This window comes from Carassius auratus, chromosome 2, assembly GCF_003368295.1.
Source record: "Carassius auratus strain Wakin chromosome 2, ASM336829v1, whole genome shotgun sequence".
In the NCBI taxonomy this organism is placed as follows: domain Eukaryota; kingdom Metazoa; phylum Chordata; class Actinopteri; order Cypriniformes; family Cyprinidae; genus Carassius; species Carassius auratus.
This window is the reverse complement of record NC_039244.1, coordinates 17,651,364-17,665,228: the sequence shown is the minus strand read 5'-3', so window position 1 is coordinate 17,665,228 and position 13,865 is coordinate 17,651,364. Positions and strand designations below refer to the sequence as shown.

At 37.5% G+C, this 13,865-nt stretch overlaps 1 protein-coding gene across 1 annotated transcript in view; it reads right to left on the bottom strand.

Annotated features, from left to right (window-relative positions):
• The window catches only part of LOC113118562 (nuclear receptor-binding protein 2-like), a 465,395-nt gene that overhangs the window by 120,857 nt on the left and 330,673 nt on the right, over nt 1-13,865 (bottom strand). The window lies entirely within an intron of this gene.

The following is a 13,865-nucleotide window of genomic DNA, read 5'->3' as shown; positions in this document are numbered from 1 at the left end:
TCTGTAAGAATTCACGTTATATCTTATTAGCATATTTATTATACATTTTCTTTTACTGGCATTTTGTATAGTAATTTTAGCATTTTTATACATATAGTAATACATCATGTATGCTTTGAATATCTGCTTGAAAAAATTAAGAGTAAAATTAATTCTCAGTCAGATGCAACCTAACATTTTTTGTACTTTTGTGGGAGCCTAAATGTCGCTAACTATTGTTTGTTGCTAACTAGCAATTGTTTTACGGTTTAATGAAACCAGATCAAGAGAAGCACAGCTATTTAATATCCATAATGGCAGCAGGCTTTAGGTGTCAGAGCAGTGCTAAGTGGGGTATCCGATAGCTTTATCTGCTCCTCTTTAATTAAAGTGAGTGTTTTTTTTTTGCCAGAATATGGTTAAGTGTCACTGTCACAGTCAATACACAGAGCTCCTATTTGCCATATGCCACACACATGCCATATTGTGCATGTTCCAGGTTGCATGTACAATAGAATGAGATTTTGCAAGCCCAGTTTAAAATGATTATTATAAAGAACATAAGGATTTATAAATACATTGTTTAAACCCTATAGCCCTAATCCCTGCTGATTAGAGTTCCAGTAAACCCCAGATGAACTTATCCATTTTTAATTTCACAGCACTGACTTCATCACCTAGACGTCTGTAGAATCAATTTTGTGCCACTGTCATTTTGTAGCGTCTGTGAAGTCACAGCACGAGACAAAACATTTCTTTGATGTCCTTGTTTCAAGCCAAAACATAAAAGGCAACAACAGAAAATGACCTTTATTTACTCACCTGACCATCTTAAACTACCAATAAAAAGCTGGGATCCAAACAAGGTAAGAAGATAAAGCAATAATTGTTATGATTCATAGTTCACAGTACATTCTCTGTTGTCTTGTCCCCTATCTAGATTGGCACATTAATTCAATGACCTCTGATTTCAAGTAAACCGATGGTTCACTTTTACCTGTGTTCTTTGGTTTTTGAGCACCCTGTTGTCACACAATGAGGATGGGGGGGGGGGGCTAATTCACTCCAAACGAAATTAAATTCACAATGCTTGGACCCATTGTTCCATGGCAGTGGACATGTTGTGCTTCTGACAATTTCAGAGTACATTACATACAATGTGGGGCGGTTGTCTTTTTATATGGAGCAATTACAGAAGACACCTACTGCTGTGACTGTCATAAGCATTATAAAGGAGCACACTGACCAACTGCCAGCTTGTTCATGTTCCCTAAACTAGTTTTGTGTAAAACAAGAGGCCTTGAGTTTATATTTAATTCCTGGGAGATACTGTAAAAAAAACGTTTTCGTTATTTAGCTTGACACAATAAAATCCATGTTTTTTTATATATACTGCAGCATGATGAAAATTACACTTAAAGATAGCTTTTCAAACTGCACATCTGATATCTGCAAATCACACTCACCAGTATCGGTGTTGGCAGTTTTGACCAACTCTGACGGGGGTTATGATGATGAATACCACTTTCAGACTGAACCTGCAAACAATTATGGATAAGATGACTGGAGGGTGGTCCTCATGAGGGCTGACCACGAAAGTATAAAGAATCAAACATGTGGCACACAGTAGCTGGAGCTCTGGAAAAAAAGAAGAAGAAAAAAAAGTTCACAAGAGGCCAGTATGGTCACAAGACTTCTTTGTCATTTCAGAGGTTTGGTTTGGATTGCATTGGGTTGGGTTGTTTTCCATCAGTCAACGACATGCCTCTAAGATCATTTTGATCTTCAACATCTGCTATATAACATATATTTGATCGCATGCTCACTATTGACACACTGAGTGCCTCAAGGGCCCTTTTTCGTTCTGTCCCATTGTTTATTTCACGGCATGGCTGTAAATATCTTTGACAAGTATTGTATTGCTACTTAGCTCCTTATCTTGATGGAACATAGTTTAGAAGTATGATCAAAGAGCGGCATGCGTGGGCATGTGCTGATATACCGCTATATATGTTTTTAGTGTTTTATTTTTTCTCTGTAGCACTTTTGGCATGACTTTGCTTATTTTGCTCGTAAAAATAAAGTTAACATATTCCAGCATATTCCTCATTCGGCACATTTAAGGAAACTCTGACCTGGATACAGATGTGCAGATTCAATAGAATCACGTGCAAGTGTGACATACTGTAAATGTAATTTCACAGCTCAGTTGAGTAAACCTGTCTGATAATGTGTACTTGACAACAGAAGATAACAATATTAGACAGCAATGGCAGAGGGCACATGCAGGAAACAGCCGTGACAGCTGCGCTTTGTTCTTTGTGTACCCAAAATGCCGAACCTTTCTTATCTTTAAGATATATGAGTGATTTCCTGCTTTCTCTTGGCACACATTCACAGCCTGTTATGTGCCTGGCACTGATACAAAATTTACCTAGGAAGGAAATGCCATATATGGTCTAGTAGATCTGCCGCGCTCTTATATAGTACAAAGTATTCCGATACAGCTTCTACTGATGGCCTATTTGCATATGAAAGTGCTAAAATGCTTTCAGTTAATTGTCGTTCAAGGACACTTTAGTGGCACCACAATATCAAGCCAAAGGGCATCTGCAAACAAATGCTAGACCTTTTCCCAGCATTAACTTCACTTTTCTACACATCATTTTAAAATCTATTGTTTTATCATTTTAAAACTAATAAACGATATCTGTAACATTGACACTTACATATTTTTAAAAGTACACATTTTATGGTGGACTGTGTTATTTATTTATGGAACATAATTACTGTTTATTTATTGAACATAATTACTGTTTACCGTCTGCCGCTGGTTCTGTCGACAAGGACAGCTCCTGTAAACGTGAGCTTAAGGGCCAAACAAATGACCCAGGAAGAGGTTGGGACAAGAGGAGATAAAGAGCGAGGATCAATATCGGTGTTGCATTTTCTAGATGGAGAGAGCTTCGTGACAACCTTCAACTAGAAAGAGATGCTGATCTCGCTTGTGTTTTGATTGGTATCTTTACAGAAAACGTACGCTCTCAACAAGACTAGTATTATGGGGCATACGCCCAAAAGCAGGGCATCGAGTCTCTAGACCCACGCGAGGATGTGTCTGATTGCGTCTTTGCATTGACTTTGTATGTAATCTACTCGTGCAAATCGTTGAACTCATGTTTGCTATGTATGCCCAATTATTGTGTTTGAATGTACACGAGTGTATATATTTGTTGAACAACAACATCTGACTGATATGAAACCGATTGAAAAACTTGAAACTGTGCTGTGTTATCACACCATCGAATTGGAAAAATATTCTAACATCTATGACTAAAAATGTAGTTGTAAACCTTCCATTGCTCGGGTCTAATTCAGTATAATAAAATTATGACATCAAACACAACATTTATAAAACTTTACCTCATCAGTTAAATCCATGATTTATCTTTCGGTCTGATTGATGGCCGTCAGCGCTTGGGTAGAAGACAACAAATCCCATCGTTCCATTTTCCTCCTTAGCATCATCAAACCACGCGATTGTTATTGTTTTGGCAGTGCGCCCTCTAGTGGCAGGTCCTAACCTGTACCTTTAAGTCTGATTTGCTTATTGTGGCCACTGTGTGTGTGTCATGGCAATTCGCAGTATTCATTCTCAGAATTTTCACAGAAAATTCGGTGAGAGATTATTCTGAATTTTAATATTTGAATTATTTCAAATGATTTGGCACAAACTGTTCCTACCACATTAAATGCAAATGAGAATGTTATTCCAACAGCGCACCACCCACACTGACAGTTTAACTTTTCTCAGCAGTATTTCAAAGAAGCCCTTTGCCATATATCGCATTTCACTTCATTGAGGAAGTAGGGCGGTTCATTTCTAAGATGTGCTTTTTGACTGCTCACATTTGATACTCAATCCATTTAACTCCCACAGCTGCCAGAAGCCTCTATGAACTCTAGCCTTGAGGTCAGCCCTGCTTAATGGCTTAAAACTCCATACTTTGCTCATTACCACCACAGACAGTTGACTTTACTTGATCTGTCTGACTGTGGATAACTTGATACTGTACCTCTGTCACTGCTGACTCATAGATACACTATTTGTTGCTGTCTCTCAGCAATCTTTGCCTGACAGAGAAGTGATTAGGCACTGTTCTGCATGGGAGTCATATTGCTATGCTTCATCTGTAACAAAACTAGAGTTATGAGAGCAGGAGTTAAAGGGGTGTAACAGTTTTCCTCTATTGTCACACTATCAGTGTCTTGTTTTATTTGGCCTGCAACAGTGGTTCTGCTGTTCTGCCATCTAAATGGCTCCAGACACAAGCAGCGCTGACGTTCCATGTTATTGGAAGAGCTGGATTTCTTTTTCCAGCTGTTATCGGCCCTCCCAGACATGTAAAGTTGAGCCGAGAGGATAAAGTCATCCTGCCAGTGAACAGCAACCTAAAACTGGGCCAGGTAGTTTCCCCAAGCAGCTGGAACAGCAACCAACAGACACATCGTTAGACATACCTTCATCACTTTATGAATATTGTTCCAAACACTATTTTTGGCCGTTTTATATTTTTGTTAGTAGGGATGCACAATATATCAGTACCGTATTGGATAGAGCCTTTTAAAATGATCACATTGGATGATATTGTATATTGAATTGTGCATGGTTTAATATTTTTGTTTTAAATTTGATTAAACTGTCTGCATGCGTTTGTTAAATTAAGTGTATTATGCTCACCAGGGCTCCAGAGTATGAAAAGTAATGATACAGAAAAGCCTAGACTCTTTCAGAATGCTTTGACCCAAGATGTTTTAGGTCTGAACAGATGGCAGTTCTCCATAATGGCAGACACATAAAGTCCAGCTGTCATAGTTGAAGCTGGCCAGTGATAAAACAAAAGTTCCTTTAGGACCATAAAATCCCATTGTTAGTCACCCTGAGGTGCCGGGGTGTGTGTAAACAGAGTTTTGACTGGGCAGACAGGGTCATGGATAAACTATATGGTATGTTGACCTGGAAACCCTAAGCATCTACCATTAAACATGGGCTGTAATGAGATGAGACAGACCTAATCCTGGGCCTTGCTCACACAGGACTTTGTGAGATGTGAATGGACTTTAATGTGGTATTGTATGTTCATTAAAGGCAGAGATAAGCATGTGTTTATAGCAAGGGGGCATGTTTAGTGAGATGCCATGAGCAATTGTTGACTGCCGTAGCATTACAGAGTGTTGTCTCAATAGCACATTGGCGTTATAATCGAGCTGTATATGTATTTCTGTCTGTTTCAGTGTAACACATTACCGCTGTTCCTCTCTTATGAGTCTTCAGACGATTGTGAGCAGCTGCTCCGTCTGCAGTAAACAGTGTGGAGCAGATTACTTTAATGCCCCATAATCACAGTTACATAACCCACACACTCATCCTTTGTTTTGATTTCAGATTCTCTTCATCAACTTACACATCGCTTTGCTTTCAATGCAGCATTGTAGTGAAATGAAGGTTGTGTTTAGCTTTCACTAGCCATATGTAGTAAAATAACGGTGTTCTGCAGTGTTTTTGTGGATCATTTTGGTATATAATTGCACTTCATTTCATATCCTCTGGTGCATTGGATAGCACATTTTCCATATCAGAATTTCCAACAAATGATCTCCACTGACAGCAGATACAAGTTAGCATCATACTGTTTTAAAATGGAACAGTGGATATTTTATAAAAATAAGTGTGTGGCAAAATACATTTTCAGGGGTCTAATGAAGCTTTGAGTGACGAGCAAGAGGAATTTTAAGAATACAAAGTGATCAGATTGATCAAGACACAAATTATGTATTGTGCTGTCCGCTTCATCACAGAATTTTAATTTAATATATTTAGTGACACCAAACAGAATAAATAATAATTAAATAATGAAAAATAATGACTGCTTTGAAACCTACGTTGAATCATATTTGGTATCCCTTTTGTTATAGCTTGTTTAAAACCTGATGAACATAATAGAGAATGCTTATATAATAAGAGACTTACCAAAACTTGATTTTTTTCTTTTCTTTTTTTTCTTAACTAATTTTTTCCAGGTTTGAATTAGATTTATATCTCACTTTTTGGAAGCCACTGTATATGCTGTATATTGTGTACAGTACATCTATATATAACAGCACATATGTACAGTATGTTAATACCTTAAACATTTACAAGAAATGTCTCATGTTTCCTGAAACATGTTGTAATGTTTGAAACATATATGTTCTAGTGTGACAGCACAGAATACTTTCCCAGACTGTGAGGCCCTTCACATCCTGTCAGGCTTACACAGAAAGGGTTTCAAAGTGAGCCGTTACCCATATACCATGGGCACACCTGTCACACTGGCAGTTAAGTTTCAAAATGAGTGCAATTCCAGGAATCCCACCATGTTAGCGCCAAAGGGAAACTCCCATGGATAAGATGAAGACCTCCCTCCCCCTTTCATGCACGTAGGAGCAAAGGAGAAGGCACTTAAAAAAAGAGTTTTAGTTACATCTGAACATACAGTAATTCATACATTCATGCACATGCATCTGCATCCAATAAGGTTAAGCTTTGACAGTATCCTTAACAATTGGCTGATTAGAAAAGAAACAGGTGATGACTGTTCAGTGCTTGTTTATTTCAGATTTCAATTTTTTAGCTTAAAATGGGGCAAGACCAAGATTTGGTGTGTGACTTTTAATGATGGGAGGTGTAGTACACTTTTATCTGTTAAATCAGAAAATTTAAATGACTAGTAGAAAAGTCAATTATAGTACTAAACCACAGCAGGTCCATTTCTCGTGATTAAATTCACACTCATATTAAGTCTTACATATCTAAATCAATCCAAAGCAGTTGTTCTTAAAAATATATATATATGTAACCATACCTAAAATGTACTAGGTTGTACTACTTGATACATTTCAGTGAAGTCTAGTGAACTTAGGAACCTTTATCTCTTTATTGTACCTGCGGCACTTTAAAGCTCAATTCATTGCTCCTCTTTGAAGATATGGCATATTCGGCAATTCAGTATGTGATTTCACAACTTATGGATTACAGAGTTTACACAGCGTCTGCTTTTCTCAGACTCGTTAAAAGACTGTTGACTCACTAACAGAAGTGACAGTTTCGTTTTAGTTTACTTAGTTAAGAGATAAATGCTCAGTTTTATGTAAAAGTGAAAGCATGTTTTATACGCTGTTATGCAGTCGATTGTATAAGTTTGCATGTGTATTTTTTTGTACATGGTTTTTATGGAAAAACACCTTAATCTTTCTATTCCTTAATCCTAAATGATAATTCAACAAACATAATAAATGGTTTGATGCAGAGCATGCATTGAAAAAATGAGTAGTGTTGCATTATACTTTCGTTACTCAAACTGAGAAAATTGAATGATTTTCCATGATTTTGGAATAACTGTATTTAGCCTAGAGAGCTTGACGTTTTATCCCTTCGAATTAGTGTTCAAGAAATCTAGTATAAAAGACTGAATCACTGGCATCAAATAAAATCTGTGCCATAGGATTCGATTAGAGTATAGATTTTCATATGAGGCACACACACATTGCTCTTTTCTTTCATTGTATCAATTTCAGTAAACATAAGGAAGTCATGATCCCTCAAGTGTCTGTAATGGGCCAATATGATTCGTTTCTGTGAAAGACGGCTCCTGTCTCAAAAGGGGACTTCTAAAGTAAGTTGATAGCACAATAAAAGCTCATAATTATTCAAGAAATCTGTAACTGAGAAGCGAAGGATGAAGGGAGATGTGTGTGGTGTAGAGTTACAGCTGAAAAAGTGCATGGTAAATTCTTCAGTTCTGAATTGAAGCATTATGTTCATGGAGAGCGAGAGGGACTGTATGGGACCCTGAGAACATGTGCATATGTACGAATATATAGCGTATGTGCATTTTCAAATATACATTCATCTCATATCTGCTTCATTTAAAACCAGTGAGTGAGCAAAACCTTCTGTTTATCTTCTGTCAATACAGCCCTCCTGAGCTTTAGTGCTCTTCTGAAGGACATCATCTCTTTCACTCTGCACTCTGCCCATCTGTTTGTGTGAAAATTAGGAAAAGGAAGGAAAAACACGTGAGCAAATCATATTAAATGCCATTTGTTGACATAAGGACTGGCCACATGGCAAAGGGTTGCTCAAAAGGAAACTATTGTTTGCCTGGTTAATCCAATTTCAATCATTCACATGCATTAAAGGAAGTCTTTGTTTCTGACGGAATAATATTTGATTTTACACAATGCAAGGAAACAAAGTAAATGTGTGTGCATTCTCCCATACTGATTCATTTCAAAAACACAGATTCAATTATAAGCAAAACAAGTGACTGTCTTCATGAGCGAGTCATTGCATCATTCAATCGACTTAATCATTCAGAAACAAAACTTACTCAATCATTTACTCGACTGATTTGCTTAGAATAGATGATTCACTCTGTGACAGTTGTGGCTTTGTTTGGAAATATTTTTACTAGCGGAGGGAAAAAAACGACAAAGTAACTGGCTGTATTCTGTTTTGTGTAAGTTACCTGATTTTAACTTGTTAACTGAACGGTTGTATAAAACAACATCAGAATGGTGTTTGTACTGTTTATTATATTTAACATTAATTACTGTTGTACTGAAAAATGGATAACAAGATGGAGGTAAAACAGATTATAGGTGGACAGATTCTAACAGACTTATTTATTCTGATCTAAGCACATATGGAAAGTGCTTTGCAATCATAATCTCATGTTTCATCAATATTTTAGCAGGATTTTCATCAACTTTACTGCATCAGTTCACCACCCCCTTCTTACAGATAAATGGAAAGAAAATCCCAGTCTAGGTCAGTTAATGTGAAATCATTAGGAATGATTGATGACTACTGATCATGAAACAGACTTGATATGAGGATGACAGATCTGTGAGTAGAGTAACCACATATAATCATGAAGGAAAGTGTGCTGGAGGATCTCTGTAATGCTTCATTATGAATCACCTGAATCGCTCAAGTGCAGATGTTTGCACTAGAACATTCCTCCACATATGAATGAGAAGGATCTGTTGTGAAAGAGTTGGCCCATCATATTCCCAGGGTTCCTGACATCTCCCGGGACGGAGGGCACAGGTCCAGCATTGTGCACTATTTGTCATGTAATGACCGAATGAGAGTGTGATGTTGGTAACCCCATAAAAGCCCTCTGTTGTGTTTGAACTCACCTCACACAGAGGTGAAGAATGACCTCCGCTCGGCCTCCAACACATCCTGGGAAGTGAAGGCATGCTAGCTTTGAGAGTTGAAATTCAGTGCATGTGCGCACATGGCTCTGTTTCCATTTCCAGTCATCTGGATAAAGACTGAAAGAAGAAAAAAAAAGAGCCACAGGTCTCTCTGAGCATCTGACTACCTCTTTATCTATGAATGCAGCCCTCTCTGGCCCTCTCCGCATAATACTGCCTTTGTTGCCAAAGCCGTCTGCGAAGTTCCTTACTTGCGCAACCATAACTTCAACTGTCGCAGACTACTACTGACTCCAGGAGGAGTGTTTTTCTTCATCTATCAGCAGGCTGGTCTTGTTTATTTAACCTTGTGTTGAATTGGCAGCCCGCTGGAGTCATTCACTGTGACCGTGGGAGATCCCGAGGACTCAGTGTGGTACCTTCAAGCTGTGAAAAAACCTTCCACCTAAGCACTTCTGATTTATGACTCATGTACTCAGAAGGCAGGCCTCATATTGCTGTCCCAAGGCAAAGTGCTCTAACTACATATTTTGTCTGTGAATTCGAGTTTTGTGACGTTTTATTAGATTTAGTGTTGGAAAATTAACTTTTTTGTCATTGTAAGGTTCTGCTATATTTCTGAGGAAGAAAGACTCTTCTTAAAATGCCCATCCTGATCTGAAATTGATCAGCGAAGTTAATCAATCAAAGACTCGGGTTAATGTTTAAAGACAATTTGGGATGGATATGAATTGGGCTGGTTTGAGTGCTAAGAAAACTATGAGCTTAATAATTTCTTTAACATTCCAATAATAATGAGTCACACAGACACATCTTTGATAATGTTGAGAAAATATCATCAATAATCCAGGACGTCTGACTAATATGAGATTAACGGTGGCTCTGAGGAACCCTCATTTCATTTCATTTCGCTCCTGTTTTAAACAAAATATAAACCGTTCGAGTATGGTGGTTTACATCTTAATGGGATAGATTACCCAAAAAGATCAGTTCTGTCATCATTTACTCATCCTCATGTTTGTTTTAAAGAGACCAGCCAGTGAGACAGAACTGTTTGCCCAATGTTCGTTCAGAGACAGCAAGAGTTGAGCCAGAGAGCAGGGTCATGGAGCAAGGCCAGCCACTGACAACAATGACAGCTTCCAGGATTGAGCTGTAATCGCTAGTCTCCAAATATCTTTTGCACTTTGCCCCCATCGTTGTGTGGCCAAATAAAGGAAAGAAAGAGAGAAATACCAGAGGAAATCATATTAGAGTTAATGAGGCTGTTTGTTGACATAAGGGCTGGCCACATGCATGCAGAGCGTTGCTCGGAGGGGAACTATTGTTTGCCTAGTTATACAAAGTATGATTATTCATAGCAGACTGTTGCTGAATGTGTATTAGGAAGTGCTGCTTCCTGCTAACTGCTAATTAAAGAAAATATATTTGATTCACCAGACACAAAAAAAAATTTGTAACACCATATCTCGGCAACTTTTACAAGAAATTGACTGAATTATGTAAAATCAGTTTTTCCTTAAAAATAATAATAATAATATTAGAGAATGTTAAATATTACATTTTAAAATAACTGTTTTCTTTTTTTATATATTTTAAAATATACCGTCACGTGATCTTTCAGAAATCATTCTAATATGCTTTTTCATCAATGTTGTATTACGTTATTATCACCATTATGTTAAAAGTTGTGCCTGTTTAATTTTTTTAATGGGCACCATGATACTATTTTTCAGGGTTATTTGATGAATAGAAAGTTCGAAAGTACAGCAATATTGTGAAATTGATTTTTGTATGTGTGATGTTATAAATGTCTCTTCTTTTGGTCAATTTAATGCATACTTAATAAATGTCATTTTTTAAACACCACAAACCTTTGAATTGTATTGTATGCAATTCAATGTGCGTAATTTTTTTTTTTTTTGTTTTTTTTTTGTAGTATGCATACTTTAGTCATTTTATTGAAAAAACATAGCTTAAGAAGATAGATGCTAATCAGGTAAGATGGACAGATGAGATAAAGATAAATGGCTCTCTTTTAATTTGATCTAAGCACAAAAAAGTGCTGTGCAACCATAAACTCAGCATTCGTTTTATCCTTCCCTCTTCTTGCAGACATATGAAAAGAGAATTTTAGTCTAGGTCAGTTAATGTGAAATCACTGGAGATGATTGATTATTAATCATGACAGAGACGTGATATAGAATGGGAGATCTGGTGATTTTCCCTCACAAGAGCAGAGTGTGTCCTCTAGATTGACTGTGTCTCTCTGAGAATCCATATGCACGAAGACCAAGTGTTGTAGTGTATCAAATGAGCAGAGCACTTATACATTCATATAGTGTCTGACATAAGGCGTTCCCTATAGATGGTGTTTAAGATAGTGCTGTTGCTCCACCTGCAGGCCTCACACATGAACTCTAACCCCAGACAACTTTGACACACCTTTAAACACTCTCAAATACCCTTCAGATTGAAAACCAGGAAACAACATAATGGTAAAAATGAAAAGGATTTGTGTGACAAAATCATTTTCTTCCATGTTTATTATAATCTCTAATTATGCCTTCACCAGACTATAGAGAAAGAAGAGTCACATAAATCATCTGTTTGTAAATTTGCACAGTTTAAAGAGACATTAAGGTGAAAACAGAACGATACATGGGGCTAACCCTTAAATAAACCTTTGGATTAATCCACACACAGAATTGATGAGCTAGAGCTGCTAGAGAAGAGAATATATCTGCCTGCTGGTAATTGATGACCGAGGCGCATAAGGGTGAGTCAGACACAGGCCAGTGTTTTGACTGAAGTGGATTAGGGAGTACACTACCTAATTACAGTAATATGATTACACAAGGACAGCTGGAGCACTGCCACCATCCTGCAGCCCGATCCCACCCACAGAGCAGTTCACAGCACCTTAAACACCAGCAGATCCTTAAAGGGACACTTCACCCAAAAATTCTGAATTTGAGTTTGTTTTCAGCTGCTGATTTCCGAGTACACGGAGAACAAGGGCTGATTTAAACTGTTATACTGTAAAAAATATACATGTATACAATTTGAAATTCTAAACGATAAGATTGTAAACAGATTCAAATATGTTAATTGCCATTTCTTTATATTTACCTGTGATTTTTTTTTTTTTTTTTTTTGCAGTGAACTCCCATCCCTGCTTTTTGCAAAATTTTCATCAGTGTGTAAATTGCAGAAAAACTGCATCTGTCTGATCGCGAATATAAGTGGTAAGGAAAATGTGAAAAGGCGCTTTAAATTTGATTCTCTTTTCTTGTATGGTCTTTTTTTTTTTATCTCGCTGCTGGTAAATGTCGTTGAGTAGACCTCATCCCATCAGGAAGCCCTCCTTGGAAGCAGTCTTTTCATGCGGAGGGTCCTTCCGTTAACAATGACGGCATCTGCTGCGCGCGTGGCTCAATAAATCATTAAAACAGATGGACCTGTGGCATCAGATGACACGTAAGTGTGACATTGAGCCCAATATCAGATCTGTAGACATAAAACAGGACTGAGAAGATTCTTATGCTCTTCGTCCTCTATTATAATCGGTATATTGGGTCACCATATGGATTTACAGTGTCTCACAAGTTACTGCTGCCATCTGCAGATTCAAGGCTGCGCTTATTCATGTCATCAGTTTTCTGATGAAAATCAGTATATATGGAAAAAATAGATGTCAGAATGTGAGCTATAGCTGTGTGGAGTCACAGAAGAGATAAGTCCAAAAACATGCTTCCGATATGAGGATGTAGGAATTAATATTAATATTATTTTATAAATGTATAATAATAATAATAATATATTACAGTTAAAAAATAACTTTAGTTTTATATTAATGTACATGTACTTGATACATTTTTAATATAAGTTCATATTAAATTCTCATGTTAATAAAACTAGTGCCCACAAGCTATTTTCATGTTTTCCATATTGCCATTTATGGTCTGCTGGTTCCATTTTTTTAATTAAAACTTTCAACTATGCATTTGTCATTAAAACTATCATAGTATGTAACCTCAAACTAGCATTTGCAAACTCTTTTGTCTGTTTGTGCTTGTTTTTACTAACCTTGTGAAGTCAGAATCTAGGCAGCAGTTGGAAATCTAGTGAACATATGGTGTTTGGTCTACATTACAGCGGCCGTTCATCGAGGTAGTGCTCTGGAATTATGGGTCACACACGCAGAGTTATTGGTAGGAAGTCATCAGAAGTTGCTCTTCTCACAGAACAATGAGAGGAAAGAGTGAATAGACAAGAATATGGTCTCACACCAGCCTCGTGGGAAAAGTGTCCTAGCTCATCAGGAAAGCCATTAAAAAACAGTGTGCTCCTGACTAAGGACAGCGGGGGGAAAAAATCACACACTCCGCAATAGGGAAAGTATGCACTCGCTGATGATACACGCTGAGCAGCCAAACAAACAGGAGGAAACTGTGTGCGAGCCGACAAGTGAGAAAAAATAACATTGAGAGCAGATAGGATGGTAATACAAACTGGGAGGCATGTCCCGCACAGATGGAGCACATTCCCAACAGGGAGGAGGTACAAATACTCTGTAGAGTGTCGGAGAATGGAATGTATTACTCATTCTTCTGTAG